Here is a 16,627-nt window from a genome sequence, read left to right on the forward strand (position 1 = left end):
TTTTACTGAAACAAATTAGACTTTTAGAGAACATTTATGTGAGTTTCCTCTTTTGCCAATGGTTAATTACATAAAAGTTTTAACCTACTCTTTCTGTTTCTTTTGGGTATTTTGCAAACAAAACAAACAAAGTAAAACATGGAAACACATACCAAGCTCTTCCTTCTGCCTATTATGTTGTTTCTCTGTCACATTCATCTCCTTAAATCCTACCCATCTTCAAGACCTAGTCTAAAAGTTCCTTTCTCTATGAAATGTGTGGCTTCTAGCTGGAGGTAATATCTCTAGTCCTCTACCCCTTAGTGCTCCAACAGAATCAGAATCTCTCTTATAAATTTTATTATTGTTCCTGCCCAGATCCTAATATTTTTGAGGTCAGGATCAGCATCTATTTTGTTTTGAATTTTCTTTCCTGCTACTACCAGCAAAATTATAGTCAACAAATAGCAAATAAATAAATGAAAGAATAAGTAATATCTGGAACTGAATAGCAAACACGTCTAAAGCTCATTAGGGAAGAAGCATAAAAGCAGAAAAGAATCTTTATTCTTTTGTGATAGTTTGCTATGTTTTTTTTTTTAAAGTATGTGGCCATGAGTGTACAGACATATAATTAATATTCTGAAACAAAGTAAGAATTTGCCTACCACTGTGATTTTTGATTAATTAACTCTACTAGAACATGTGACACAATAGAAAGGCAGTAGAAAAGCACCCTCATGGGGACAACCAGGATGCACAAATAAATGTCATTCATCCCTATTTAATAGAAAATTTAATAATCTATTCAGCTTTACTCTCCAGTTTAATCCAGGCCATTTCAGGAGTGGTCTTTGAAGAAATATTTTTTAAGAAGTAAGTTGACTCAGATGTTTGTAAATATGATGTTTGGATTCTTCCTCCTGTTTTTTTTTTTTTTTTTTTGACAGTACCTTTTCGTTTTGTTTTGTTTTTGCTTTGTTTGTTTGTTTGTTTTTTAAACTAAAGGAGCAAGTCCCTAATGGAAAATACATTGTAGTGCTCCTTATCACTATCCAGTCTTCGAGTTCGCCACAGTTGCTTCATTTTATGTGAATTTTCCCCTTTGGAATCTAAATTCTTAGCATCTAGACCAGTTTGTCACGGCAAATAGAAAATGTCTGGCATAAGTGGCGGACGGTTTCCTCTTTGAGGAGAAATAGAACCCAAGGTTTTTATTCATGAATCACACCAGAAGCTTTATACAACAACAACAAAAAGTACTAAATATGTAAATATAAAATGTCCTTACGTAATCTCTCAAGTTCTTAATGTATGTCACCCCTGTTTTTCAGAACTTGATCTCAACTTTATTTCTCAAAATATATCTGCCAAAGTGTGCAGAAACCTGCAGTCCAGCATCTGCTCCTGGAGGCCAGGCTTCCAGCTTGCACGGACTTTCAGGATCCTCCTTCAGGCAAACACCTGGAGGCAATCACGCAGATGCCAGTCTGCAAGCAGATGTGTGTGGGTAGGACTGCAGCACTTTTTGCCATTAGAACAGCTGGGAGGAAAGGAAAATAAATGTGTTCTGCTTTCCTCTGTGTCATATAAAACTCCCTTAGAGCATTCTCACCTGGAACCCATTTTCCTTCTCTTCTGGTCTTGGCTTGTTTTTGATGGGGAAAGAAACTTGCCTCACTTATCCTTCCAGGTTAAGAGGAAGTTTGTTCTTCCTTGACATCAGTCACCTTGGTTGAGAATGTTGCTCAGAAAGCATTCTTGTATTTGCTTAAAATATTCTTTGTTCCAAAAAGTGAGCTCCTTGAAGGGATGACCTTGGACTCTATAATTACACCACTGTATGGTGCCTAGTAAAAGTTTAAATACATAGATGCACTCATAAATAATTATGATTTCTGATTTATATCTCAGGTGCAGCTGAAAACTCAATGTGTATAATTTTATTTATCATTTAAAAAATATATACTTGGGGCACCTGGTTGGCTCTGTCGGTGAAGTGTGTGACTCTGGATCTTGGGATTGTGATTCTGAGCTCTGTGTGGGGTGTAGAGATTACTTAAAAATAAAATTTGGGGACGTCTGGGTGGCTCAGTTGGTTAAGCATCTGCCTTTGGCTCAGGTCATGATCCCAGGGTCCTGGGATTGAGTCCCACATCGGGCTTCCCTCTCAGCAGGGAGTCTGCTTCTCCCTCTGCCTGCTGCTCCCCCGCTTGTGCTCTCTCTGTCAAATAAATAAATAAAATCTTTTAAAAAATAAAAAAAATTCTTTATATATATATACGTATATATATATTTGGTTTACTAATGAGATTCGGTTTGGAAAAAGTAATATATAATTAGATAGTACTTTTGAGAAACATATTTAATTTTCTTGTTTTTAACATTCTTAAAGTAATACATTGACTGGATAAAAAATACTCAAATAATAAAGAACACATAATTAAAAAAAAAATACTTGTTTTCTGCTCCACCCTTCTCTGCCTTCAATCCCAGTCCCTAGAGGCAATATTTTTAAGTGCTTCTGTTTAGGTTCTTCTGTTATTCAGCTCTGTTAGTACCAAATAATATGCAGATACCTCTAATTTCTTTATTTTTGTCCTCCCATTATGACAGATGAGAATTAGTGCACACCAAGCCTATCTCCTTCTCTCTCTAGCCCAATTTTATTATTTTTTAATTCTTCTAAATATCACTTATAATGGTGTTTTAAGGACATGTACATTTATTTTTTCTTGGGTAAGTACCTAGAAGCAGAATTGCTAGGTCTTATGATATTATTAATTATTATTATTAATTTATAATAAATAAGTGGAATACCATTCAGCCTTAAAAAGAAAGGAAATTTTTCCAAAGAAGACATATAATTTGGCCAACAGGCATATGAGAAGGTGCTCAACATCACTAATCATCAGGTAAACACAAAACCACAATGAGATAGTACCTCACATCCATTGAGATAACTGTTATCAAAAAGACAAGAGATAATAAAGTTGGCAAGGGTGTGGAGCAAAAGGGAGCCCTTGCACACTGTTGGTGGGAATGTACATCAGTACAGCTATTATAAAAAAAGCATAGAGATTCATCAAAAAATTAAAAATAGAACTATCATATGATCCAGCAACTCCTCTTCTGTGTATATACCCAAAGAAAATGAAATCAGTACCTTGAAGAGTTACCTGTGCTCCCATGTTTCTTGTAGCTTTAGTCATAAGAACCAAGATATAGAAATAAATGAAGTCTGTCAATAGATGAATCGATAAAGAAATATATATACACACACATATATAAATTTATATATATGCACATATGTATAATTATATATACACACAAATATACATAAAAATATATACTATTCAGTCTTAAAAAAGGAGATTCCATCATTTGTAGGAACATGCATGAACCTAGAGAATATTGTTCTTAGTGAAATAAGCCAGACACAGAAAGAAAAAAAAATGCATGGTTTCATTAATATGTGGAATCTAAAGAAGTCAAATACATAGATGCAGAGAGAAGAATGGTGATTATCGGTGGTGGGAAGGTTGGGGAAATGGAGATGTTAGTCAAGGGATATGGAGTTGCAGTTATGTAGGATGAGTAAGTCTAGAGATCTAATGTATAGTGTGATGACTATAGTTAATAATACTGTATTGAATACTGGAAATTTGCTGAGTGGAGATTTTGGGTACTCTCACCACAAAGTATGGAAACTGTGAGGATAAGATATGTTAATTAGCTTGACTATAGTAATCATTTTGATATATATATACCAAATCATCATGTTGTACATCCTAAGTATATACATTTTTTAATTAAAAAATTAAAAATTAAAAAGTTATCCCTATTAAAAACGATGGAAGAAAATTCTGACACATGCTATGTGGATGAACCTTTAGGACATTATGCTAAGTGAGATAAGTGAGTTACAAAAGGACAAATACTGTGTGATTTTGCTTACATGAGATATCTAGAGTAGTCAAACTCATAGAAACAGAAGATAGAATGGTGGTTGCCAAGGAATGGGGGAGGGGGATACGGGGAGTTGTTTAATGAGTACAGAGTTTCAGTTTTACGAATGAAAAGTGTTCTGGAGACAGATTGCACAACATTGTGAATATACTTAACACTATTGAATTGTACACTTAAAAATGATTAAGATGGTAAGTTTTATACGTTCATATTTTACCACAATTTTTTAAAAAAGTATAACAATAACATACCTGTTACCAGAAAAGTCAAGAATATTAAATATGTAAAGTGTGAAATTAAATTCTTCACTCTTCCTACACCTGAGAGGTAACCAGATCAAACAGTTTGAAAATTTTTTCTCTTGTCCTAAATTAAAGAGGCAGAGAAGAGTTATCAATGATAAAGAAGGCAAATCTCTCCTTTAAGGAACCATTGTTCATAATGGCTACACTACCATCTGAACTTGGACACAATCAATATTTGATATGTAGTGCCATTTTTCTAGGTAACACTACATAGCTTTTTTATTTATTTATTTATTTATTTATTTATTTATTTATTTATTTATTTATTTGTTTGTTTGTTTGTTGAACAGGAAAAAAAATTTAATTTTGTACATACGGGAACCCCATAAAAATACGAGACTCAAAGAAATGACTAAAGCAGGCAGTATTTTTAGAAAAAGAAACAATACATTTGTGAAGAATCGACAAAACAGGGGTTTGGGCTTGAATTAGCAAATTAGTGAAGGAGTAACAAGGTTTGTCCATACACACTTTTGGCCTTGAATTCCCTCTCTCTAGTGGTAAGGATGCTTTCTACCCTCCTGGTACAAGGAGGGTGTCTTCAAATGGGAGATTTATTTTCTGCTCTCAGGGGGACAAAGGAGGTTCAGAGTATCCTTCTTGCACCAGCTGTTTCTTGAGTAACTTTAATTTAAAATAATGAATTATTTTGGGGTGGCATGTTCTGCTCTCCAGGCCCACCTTTGAAATCCCCAAGGAGTTTCACAATTCAGAAGCTGAGTTGGTAAATTGCTCCAGTATTTTACTGAATTGGTCTTCTTCGTCTTGAAAATAAATCAGTTAAAATTTTTTTAAAATTAATTTTTACCATTTTTAATTTTTAATTAAATAGATGACGTACAATATTATATTAGTTTCAGGTATTCAGCATAGTGGTTTGACACTTGTATATACTGTGAAATGCTCACCATAATAAGTCTAGTTACCATCTGTCACCATGCAAAGTTGTGACAATATTATTATTTTTTTAGGGTTTTTTTTAAATTATTATATTAGTCACCATACAGTACATCATTAGTTTTTGATGTGGTGATCCACGATCCATTGTTTTCATATTACACCTAGTGTTCCATGCAGTACGTGTCCTCCTTAATACCCATCACCAGGCTAACCCATCCCCCCATCCCCCTCCCCTCTAAAACCCTCAGTTTGTTTCTCAGAGTCCATAGTCTCTCATGGTTTATCTCTCCCTCCGATTTCCCTCCCTTCACTTTTCCCTTCCTTCTCCTAATGTCCTCCATGCTATTCCTTATGTTCCATATATGAGTAAAACCATATGATAATTGACTTTCTCTGCTTGACTTATTTCACTTAGCATAATCTCCTCCAGTCCCATCCATGTTGATGTAAAAGTTGGGTATTCAACTATTCTGATGGCTGAGTAATATTCCATTGTATATATGGACCACATCTTCTTTATCCGTTCATCTGTTGAAGGGCATCTCGGCTCTTTCCACAGTTAGGCTATTGCGGACAATGCTGCTATGAACACTGGGGTGCATATGGCCCTTTTTTCACTACATTTCTGTCTTTGGGGTAAATACCCAGGAGTGCAATTGCTGGGTCATAGGGTAGCTCTATTTTTAACTTTTTGAGGAACCTCCACACTGTTTTCCAAAGTGGCTGTACCAACTTGCATTCCCGCCAACAGTGTAAGAGGGTTCCCCTTTCTCCACAACCTCTCCAACATTTGTTGTTTCTTTCCCTGTCCATTTTGGCCATTCTAACTGGTGTAAGGTGATATCTCAATGTGGTTTTGATTTGAATTTCCCTGATGGCTAATGATGATGAACATTTTTTCATGAGTATGTTAGCCATTTGTGTGTCTTCTTCAGAGAAGTGTCTTTTCATATCTTCTGCCGATTTTTTGACTTGATTATTTGTTTTTTGGGTGTTGAGTTTGAGAAGTTCTTTATAGATCTTGGATACCACTACATAGCTTTTTTTTTTTTTTAAATAAAAAAGGACAAATGGTTATTTCTTAGTATCTAGTATGTGCTTGGCATTCTGCCAGTTTCTCTATAAACAATATGTAACTTAATTTCTCCACAATGTTATGAGTTGGCCCTTTAAAATGCTTCTGTAATAACTGCTCCTTGTCTTCATCATGACACTTAACATACTCTACCTCCCACTTGCTTCCTTGAGGCATGGATTGTGTTGTGTCCACTTTTGTACCTCTCCATGCCTATAGCAGGAGTTGGAACATGATATAAACTTCAGCAACATTTGTTAAATAGGAGACTATTACTATTCTCATTTTAAAACTTGTGACACTGACTTTCAAAGGGGTTAGGCAAGATCAGAGAGCTAGTAAATGACAAAACTATCATTTAGATTAAATATATAGTTTTCCTTTTTCAAATTCCAGCTTGTCTTTCTGATTTTCTGCTAAATAGAAGGTTCCTACACTGAGAAGCTAGGGTAGAACTGTAGGTCATTGCCATACTAAATGAAGTAGTGTATATAGAATTAGGTACTCAAGTCAGTGGACTCAGAAGTAAAATTAAGTCTGACATGTATGATGATAACAGTTGGCATTTTCAATAACTTTATGTGGCATTATATACTCATTAATTAGTCTACATAATACTTCATTATGTGAGTCTCCATTACTGAATTTTAAGTACCTAAGAAACAACACTGAATTAGCAATTAAACTAAGCCACATGAATAAACAGACACAGTATAGCATTCTATGAAGTCAAAATGAACATTCCTGTTCTTAGAACTCAGTAATCAGGCTTTTCTTAATATTATGAAGAAACTACCCTCTTCTCTAGAGCAACGTTTCTCATGAAGTAGCTAGACAATTCAATGAAGAACCCAAGTTAATGGATTTTTATATGTTAATTTTAGTTAAGTAATTAGTTTTTTAAAGTTTATTTCTGACGTGAGGGAAAATAGTTATTCACAATTTTATTATCCAACTTTTTTTTTTCCATGTAGAATTTCCATTCCCCGGCTATGAGAAAAAAAATAGAATAAAATTTTGAATTACATTTTCTTTAATTGTACTGAAATTGAATTTCAGGTTGAAAGTAAAATAAATCTAACTAAGATAGCTGTTTACCTCAATATAAAGAAGTAGAGAAAAGGAAAAAATATAGATACTTGGAGAGTAGAAACTGTACTTTAAAAACCAAATTTTAATAGCACGTGTACTATGTAGTGAATCTTTTTACCTCTCTTTTCGCAGGGGAGGTGAATGGGAGGCAAACTTTGGAATAGATATTTACTTTGTTTCAGGAAAAAGATGTCTGTTAAAACTGGCATGTTCTAGTTAAAATGGGATTTTGGAAAGGGAGTAGACTATTCTACATGGTTCCCCCCCCCCCCCCCCCGCCATAATAAAGGAGCCCCAGGAGGCAATTAAGCTCAGGGCTAGAGACTTAAGGTAATGACACAAACAACAATAGCAGGGGAATGGGATTTTCCTCTGTGAATTCTGATTTTTCTCAGGGCTTTCCAGAAGCAATATCTTTGGAAATCTGGAGAAGAAGCTGAGTCTTGCTTCTTCCGTCTGGGGTAGAAAGAGAGAGACAAATGACAGAAGTTGTCCAGGGCTCTGACTCCATGAGGATGCTCTCTTTTTGTTTCCTTCCTCAGACGAGGCAGAATTATTTTTAAACGAGGCAGAATTATTTTTAAATGGCTGAAACTAAAATAGATGTTAGTAGTTCAAAAATCCTAACTATGAATAGTGGCTACCCTTTAAAAGATATAAAAATTCTAGCTATTGGCTAAGTAGGAGACATCCAGGAACTATCAGGACCTTGTCTGGAGTATGGCTGGGACAGCGCCATTTCAGATCTTGAAGCAAGAGAACATTTGCCCTATGGAGGAAATAGTTTCATTAACAGTCCCTAGCAGTACACATAGCTATGTGAGAGAGAGATCACCCAGATGTCATGGGAATAATACATCTCTTCTTGGTGCCTGACTCCAGCTTGAGATAGATAAAAAGATGTAACTGACTTTAGGTTCTCTGTAAGTGTCAATTTGACTGTTAATATTACTCATGAAGTGGGAAGCATAGATAAGAGCTTGATGGCATTGTAAAGGAAAATGTAGTCAAAAACCTTTATAGAAATACTGAGGGGGATGCTTTCAATTGTGAAATACTTAAAAAAAAAGTTGAAAATAGGGTCACACATTTCTTCTCTTTAAAAATTGCCTGTCAAGTTAGTGGTGAAAAAGTGTGAATAAAATAAGCTAATTTGTAAGTAACAATTCAAAACAGAGTTTATAGGGCAATCCGGTGCAACTATGGTCTAGGCATATGTTTCACTGGTATGTAGTTGTGCTATTCTATTAAGGCTAGATTTGTGTACCACTTTTGTAGGGCTTTTTAAAATTAAATTTCAGGATTGCCTGAGTAAAATTTGCATGAAAGATTCATTTTAAGACTTCAGGAGAAGAAATGCAGATGGGCAATATGAAAAGATGTTCAACTTTTCTGTAAAAGAAAACAAAGTAATAAAAAAATTTTGGCTGCTAGTTTAGGAAAAAAAACCATTTAAGATAGATATTTGAAAAATCTGGTATTAGCAAAGGTAAAGCAAAATAAGTAGTCTGCAGAGCTTCAGAACATGTAAATTAGTGCAGCCTCTGACAAACTATATCAAAAGTTAACTTTTGTTCATACTTTGATCCAACAAATTTACTTGTTGAAATTTATTCTCAGGAAGTGACTGGATAAGTGTACAAATATGATTTAAATATAGAAATAGAAGTATTGTAATTGCTGGCAAGTAACTTAAATAATCATGTTGGTCAAATAGATGATGGTGTATTCATGGAACAGAAATTTTGTTTGCTAAACATGATATTGCATATTTATATTTATTGACAAGGAAAGTTCTCTATAAAATGTTTTTGAGTGAATTAGGTAGATTAAAATTCAGCATCTCAATTAAGCCCATTAAAAATTACATTTGTATGTATTGAGAGAGATTGGAATCATGTTCCCAAAAATTTTAAGTAAATCTTCCTCAGTAGTGGGATTCCAGGTGACATTTAGTATTCTTTGTTATCCTCTTCTGTTTGAACTAGACAATGAGCATATGCTTAAAGATCCACAAAACACATTCCAATTTTAATTTTGTAAAACAAATCCTTTTTGGGGCACCTGGGTGACTCAGTCGTTAAGCATGTGCCTTCAGCTCAGGTCATGATCCCACGGTCCTGGGATCGAGCCCCGCATAGAGCTCCCTGATCAGCGGGAAGCCTGCTTCTCCCTCTCCCACTCCCCCTGCTTGTGTTCCCTCTCGCTGTGTCTCTCTCTGTCAAATAAATAAATAAAATCTTTTTAAAAAATCCTTCTTAAATGTTGGAACTATATAAACTTTATTTTCTATATTAAGTGAAAGTAAATTTCACCAGAATTAAGATACTTGCTCACGTGCTTTCATCACCCTCACCAACCTTCAGTGTTTCCATGGAGATGATGAGGTAAGCCATTTTATTTGTAAAATTTCTATGGGGTTTAAAAAATTAATTCCATCTCCCAAATGATACAAAAGGTAAACTAAATTGAAAGATTTATGATGTATGTGGCATTTGTTCAGGTAATGATTTAAACACAGGTCATGTTGTATTATGGGACACTAGTAGACTACAACCAGATCTTTTTTTAAATTTAGTTTCTATGAAATTTAGTTTATTGCTGTGTCTCATTTCCCAAAATAACATTGATACATTATTATTTCATTACTATAATGTCTCCAGTAAAAGTCCACATGATGAAAGTAAAGTACTATATCTTATTGTCTCATTTGTTATTCATTCTTTTTTTCTATTCTTTTTTTTATTATTATGTTATGTTAATCACCATACATTACATCATTAGCTTTTGATGTAGTGTTCTATGATTCATTGTTTGCGTATAACACCCAGTGCTCCATTCAGTATGTGTCCCCTTTAATACCCATCACCAGGCTAACCCATCCCCCCACCCCCTCTAGAACCCTCTAGAACCCTCAGTTTGTTTTTCAGAGTCCATCGTCTCTCATGGTTCGTCTCCCCCTCCGATTTCCCCCCTTCATTCTTCCCGTCTTGCTATCTTCTTTTTTTTTTTTTAACATATAATGTATTATTTGTTTCAGAGGTACGGATCTGTGATTCAACAGTCTTGCACAATTCACAGCACTCACCATAGCACATTCTTTTATCTTGGGAATTTATTTTTGATAAATAAAAGGGTAAATATTTCATGTTGTTAAAGTATTGAATTTAGCTTTGAAGGATGGTTATGTGCTAAAGGAAGTTATAAATAGAACTTATTTTTGATCAACTGCCCCTACCCAAAGTTTAGTTTTAATAACAAGGCTCATACTAATATGTATATCTTGCTGCAAATGGAAGTTGTAGTGGATTTACCTGCTTTTGAGCTCAGTATCTTTCAGCTATTTCATCTTTGCAACCCCCAAATTAAACACTCATTATCTTGTAAATAAAAATAGCAGACAGTGAAATCACAATTTTCAAAAACTGTTCTTAAACAATTTCATATTATTTATAAATGAAACCTACAGTGCAGCATAACAGTAGGTCTCATTTGATATTTGGAAATTCACTCCTATGTTGCAAACTATAAAAGTTTCATGAATAAACAAATGGTTCTGTATTTAGCTATGCTAGACAAATAATTACTGTTCAATTTTTTAGAAAAAAGTATTTAGTAAACTCTAGATCTTATGTTTTTTTTTTTGAATGGCAACTCCACTGAAGAGAAATTCTACTTCAAAATAAAAAATGAATCAATTCGAGGTAAATGGTTACATATGAGGTAATGACACTACTGAGTAAATCTACATTCTAATATTTCTGCACTATATGGAAAATTTCTCATATATATATTTTAAAGATTTTATTTATTTGACAGAGAGGGAGAGAGAGCACAAGCAGGGGAAACTGCAGGCAGAGGGAGAGGGAGAAGCAGGCTCCCTGCTCAGATCCCAGGACCGATCCCAAGACCCTGGGATCATGACCTGAGCTGAAGGCAGACACTTAACTGACTGAGCCACCCAGGTGGCCAAATTTCTCATATTTTATTGATAAAATTATTATCCAAGTTTTTTCCACTTGGGGTTTTTACTAATTATTTCTGTGTTGATTATATATCTTATTCTAATTATATCATAGCAGTTCTTTCCAAAGAGGTTGGACTGTTTAGTCTAGATCCTTGGTGAAAGGATTGACTACTGGTTTTGCATGAAAACAGGGTGACATAGAGGCTTTGATGATGAGACTAAAACAACAGGTTAATATAAACAGACTTTTGAGTTGGAAGGAAGCTAATTGTCATATGGATGGAGTGATAGAAGAAATTTAAGGACTTAAGGACTATAAATAAGTGATTTTTCTGATTGGCATTTGTTAGTTAACTAGACAAGAAAAAAAATCAGTGATTGAAATAACACAAGGTTAATTAAGCTACATTAACAGAAGATGAAATTCTGTTTGGAGGCCTTGGATGATACTCTTCATGATTTTCTTTGACACTCAAGCTACCAGCAAGACTTATGATCTACCTTTGTGCTTTTTTTCCCACTGAATTCTACTTTTAGTTTTAGAAATGACAAAGACAGTAGTTAACGCTTACCAAATAGTTTTATCTCTTCACATGTGTCTGGTTATCTTCAATTTTATGTTGGTCCTTGTGTTTAAAAACTACAGACATACCTTGTTTTATTGTGCTTCACAATTTATTGTGCTTTGCAAATATTGATTTTTTTTTTTTTTTTAACAAATTGAAGGTTTGTGGCAACCTTTTATCAAGTAAGTCCACTGGCACCTTTTTCCCAACAGCATTTGCTCATTTCATGTCTCTGTGTCACATTTTGATCATTATCACAAACTTTTGAACTTTGAAACTTTCAAACTTTCATTATTATTTCAAACGTTTCAGTTATTTATTTTATTTATTATAGTGATCTGTGATTACAACTTGCTGAAAACTCAGATGATGGTTAGCCTTTTTTAGCAATAAAGTATTTTTTAATAACGACCATTATAATGGTTTTTAGACATAATGTCATTGCACACTTAATAGACTATAGTATAAATATAACTTCTATATGCACTGAGTAATCAAAATATTGGCTCACATTATTGCTTTATTTGCTTTATTGCAAAGGTCTGGAAACAAACCCAAAATATCTCTCAAGTATGCCTGGATTTGTAGTGTATGTTTGTGGTTGATGTCTTCCTCCAAAGAGGATTTTCTTTGCCTTTTTCTGGCACATGGAAGTGCTAGCCATTCATGACCACTTTAATCCAAATTCAGAGTTTGATATATTCTGTGATGCAGAAACAACTTGAAGATGGGCAGCTCTCCATTAGAACTGGCTTACTTCAAATGTAACTCCTAGGGTGCAGCTCTTTGAGTCCTCGTCTAAGTGGGAGTTAGTTTGTCAGAATGTTCACCTTTCATGAGCCCTGGGCTCTAGGTATTGTCTCTTGTCCTAAGTGTCACCAAAAGAGTAGCTCAGCTGATTTCCTACCTCTTCAGGATTGGCAAGTACTTTATAGGGTGGAGACAATTCCAGGACCAGAATTACCTCTTTGAATCTTACTTACAAAATATTGTTTATTCTTTAGTACTTTTAAAAGATCTTAAAGATGTAAGATATTTATAAGATATGAAATCTAGTTTTTTTAGTTACTTTTAGTGGCAAAGTGATTCCAAGTTACTCTACCATTAACTGAAGTAGAAGTCCCATATTCTTTTTTTTTTTTTTTTTAAGTAAGCTTCATGCCCAGTGTGCAGCCCAGCATGGGGCTTGAACTCATAATCATGAAATGAAGACCCTAGCCAAGATCAAGAGTTGGTCGCTTAACCAAGTGAGCCACCCAGGCGCCCCATCCCATACTCCTTTTAATTGTAAATGTTCCATCATGTAATTTCTTCTTGGGTGTTTTTCCTCATGAAATTGTTACTGTGTGTGTGTGTGCGTGCACGTGTGTGTGTATACCAATTTCTTTGTCAGTTGTTATCTAGCCCTAATAGAATAAAAATTAATGAGGTTTTAGTTACACAGTTTCATTTCCTAACTTGTATGCCTGTGTGTGACCTTTGGTGTCAGACAGATTTGTGTTTAACTCTTGTGTTCACCATTTACTAGCTATATTACCTTGGGCTTGATAGTATAATTAATCTCTCTGAACTTAGGTTTTCTTGCGTATAAAATAACAACTGCCTTATAGTTACTGAGATATTGTATGTTACACGTATAAAATAATATTCACATATGATAAGAATATGGAGAATTTCCTATTCTCTCTCCCTCACATTTATTTTGGAATATTGAAGAGTTAAGTCTTTGAGAAATAAGCATTTACCAGGCATCTTTATCCCTCCAGCAATCTATTGTGTCATTATCTCAAAACATCTACCTTTTAAAATACATTATTATTGTTATTATTTTTCTTGCCCATTTCCCTTAGTAGACTGTAAAGTTCTTAAGGACAGGGCTTATGCTTTGCATCTCTGAATCCCCAGAATCTAGTACAGTTCCTCACACAATATTAAGTGCTCAACATTTATTTGAATCCATAAATATTTGTATTTGGTTGTTTCAGGGATTCATCAAATACCCTTTAGATTTTGCATCAACTTGAATGGCAAAAGGAAACTAAATATTTGTCTGTAATAAATATTGAAAACTAAATATTTGTAAGTGTGTCTAGCTCCTAAAATTGCATTTTGAACTGTATATTACCTTTATGAGGGTACTGGAATATTTTTCTACGTACCTTATAAACTTCATACTATTTTGCATGTAAGAATTGTTGAATCTGATTTCTTCACTTTTCCTTTTTTTCTGTCCCTTTTCTTCTTTCCCTTCTCCCTCTCTTCCTTTCTTTTAATATTTTTATTGCAAAATGTAACACACTTTCAGAAAAGTGTATTCAATAGTTACATATATTTGATGAATAATTATTAAGCAAACATGTAACTACAACCTCTGTCAAAATAAATAGAACCCTTGTATTTTGCTTCTTTTGCTCAATATTATGTTTATGAATTCATTCATGGTATGGTGAATAGCTCTAGTTCATTTATTTTTATTGCCATATGGTATTTCATAATACATCTTTCTTATCCATTATACTGTTGAGGGATCTTTATCTCTAGTATTTAGCTATTAAGAATATTGCTAATGTGAACATTCTTGTATATGCCTCTGATACATGATTACTTTAGTTTCTCTAATGAGTAGAGAGTAGGAGTAAAAATTTCTAGATCATATGATATAGTATCTTTAACTTGAGTAGATTCAGTAAACTGCTTTTCGACATGATATACTATTTTACACTCCCATCAGAGTGTATGAGTGTTCCCAGATACTGCAAATTCTTTTAGTGTTAAAGATTTTTATTTATTTATCTATCTATCTATTTATTTAAGAGAGAGCAGGTAGTTTATATCTCATTTAAGTTTTAATTGGCATTTCCAAAAATTCTAATTTGCTTGAACAAATTTGCATATTTTTATTGTATATTAGGAGTGCCTGTTGTCTCTTACTCATTTTTAAAAATTGTGTTATTTGTCTCCTTCTTATTGATATGTAGAATTCTAGACATTTGTCTCTTTAATTGTATTGCAAATATCCTCTCCCACTCTGAATTTTTTTTCAGTCTTGATTTTTTGTTTTTGTGGGGTTTTTTTTATTTATTTAAATTTTAGTTAATGTGCAGTGCAATATTGGCTTCTGGAGTAGAATTCAGTGATTCATCACTTACATACAACACCCAGCGTTCATCAAAACAAGTGCCCTCTTTAATACCCATCACCCATCTAGCCCACCCCCAATCCACCTCCCTCTATTAACCCTCAGTTTGTTTTCTATTGTTAAGAGTCTCTTATGGCTTCTTTCCCTTCCTCCTTTTTTTTTTTTTCTTTTCCCTCTTACCATATGTTCATCTGTTTTCTTTTTTAAACTCCACATATGAGTGAGATCATATGGTATTTGTCTTTCTCTGGCTGGATTATTTCACTCAGCACAATACACTCTAGCTCCATCCACATCATTGCAAATGGCAAGTTTTTATTCTTTTTTATGGCTGAGTAATATTCCACTCTGTATACATACCACATCTTCTTTATTCATTTATCAGTTGATGGACATCTGGGCTCTCTCTATAGTTTGGCTATTGTTGATAATGGTGCTATAAACATCAGGGTGCATATACCCCTTCAAATCTGTATTTTTGTATCCTTTGGGTAAATACATAGTAGTGCAATTGTAGGGCAGTTCTATTTTTAACTTTTTGAGGAACCTCCATACTGTTTTCCAGAGTGGCTGTACCAGTTCGCATTCCCACCAACAGTGTAGGAGCGTTCCCCTTTCTCTGCATCCTCACCAACACCTGTTGTTTCTTGTGTTGTTAATTTTAGCCATTCTGACAAGTGTGAGGTGGTATTTCATCATGGTTTTGATTTGTATTTCCCTGATGATGAGTGGTGTTGAGCATCTTTTCATGTGTCTGCAAGCCATCTGGATGTCTTCTTTGGAAAAGTGTCTATTCATGTCTTCTGCCCATTTCTTAACTGGATTTGTCTTGATGTCTTTGGATAAGCAAAAGCAATTCATTTTAATGAAGTCAAATTTATTAATCTTGCTCTTTATAGCTAAGGCTTTGTGTGTTAAGAAAGTATTTCCTACCCTGAGGTCATAAAGGTATTCTCTTATACTATCCTTTAAATATCTTTTAATTTTGTTCAACTTTAGATTTTTAAACCACTTGGAATTTATTTTCGTATATAGTGTGACTCCTGGGTTCAATTTTATTATTTTTCCAATACGGATATCCTATTTTGAGCAACTCTTAATGAAGTGTTTCATATATATATATTAGACTATCATCGTCATTATTAAAAGGGACATTTTATGGTATATCACTCTATTTAAGATATCTTTAGTGTATCTTAAAAAGTTTAATAATTTGGGGGGCTTAACTTTCCCTCTAGAGGTTTTGTACAACTTTTATTTGATTTAATTCTAGATACTTGATATTTTTATTCTGTTTTATTTTTTAAAAGATTGTGTTTATTTATTTGTCAGAGAGAGAGCACGAGCGAGCACAAGCAGGGGGAGCGGCAGGCAGAGGGAGAAGCGGCTCCCTGCTGAGCAAGGAGACCTATGAGAGACTCGATCCCAGGACCCTGGGATCATGCATGACCTGAGCCGAAGGCAGATGCTTAAACAACTGAGCCACCCAGATGTTCCTTTTATTCTGTTTCAAACGGAATGTTTAACATTTTATGTTATATCTATTTGTTGCTGGTATATAAAAATTAAATTGATTTCTGTATATTGATTTAAATCTAACAACCTTTCTAAACTCTTTAATTAACTCAAATAATT

Source organism: Mirounga leonina, unplaced genomic scaffold (assembly GCF_011800145.1).
Source record: "Mirounga leonina isolate KUSES-001 unplaced genomic scaffold, KU_Mleo_1.0 Mir_115, whole genome shotgun sequence".
Classification (NCBI taxonomy): domain Eukaryota; kingdom Metazoa; phylum Chordata; class Mammalia; order Carnivora; family Phocidae; genus Mirounga; species Mirounga leonina.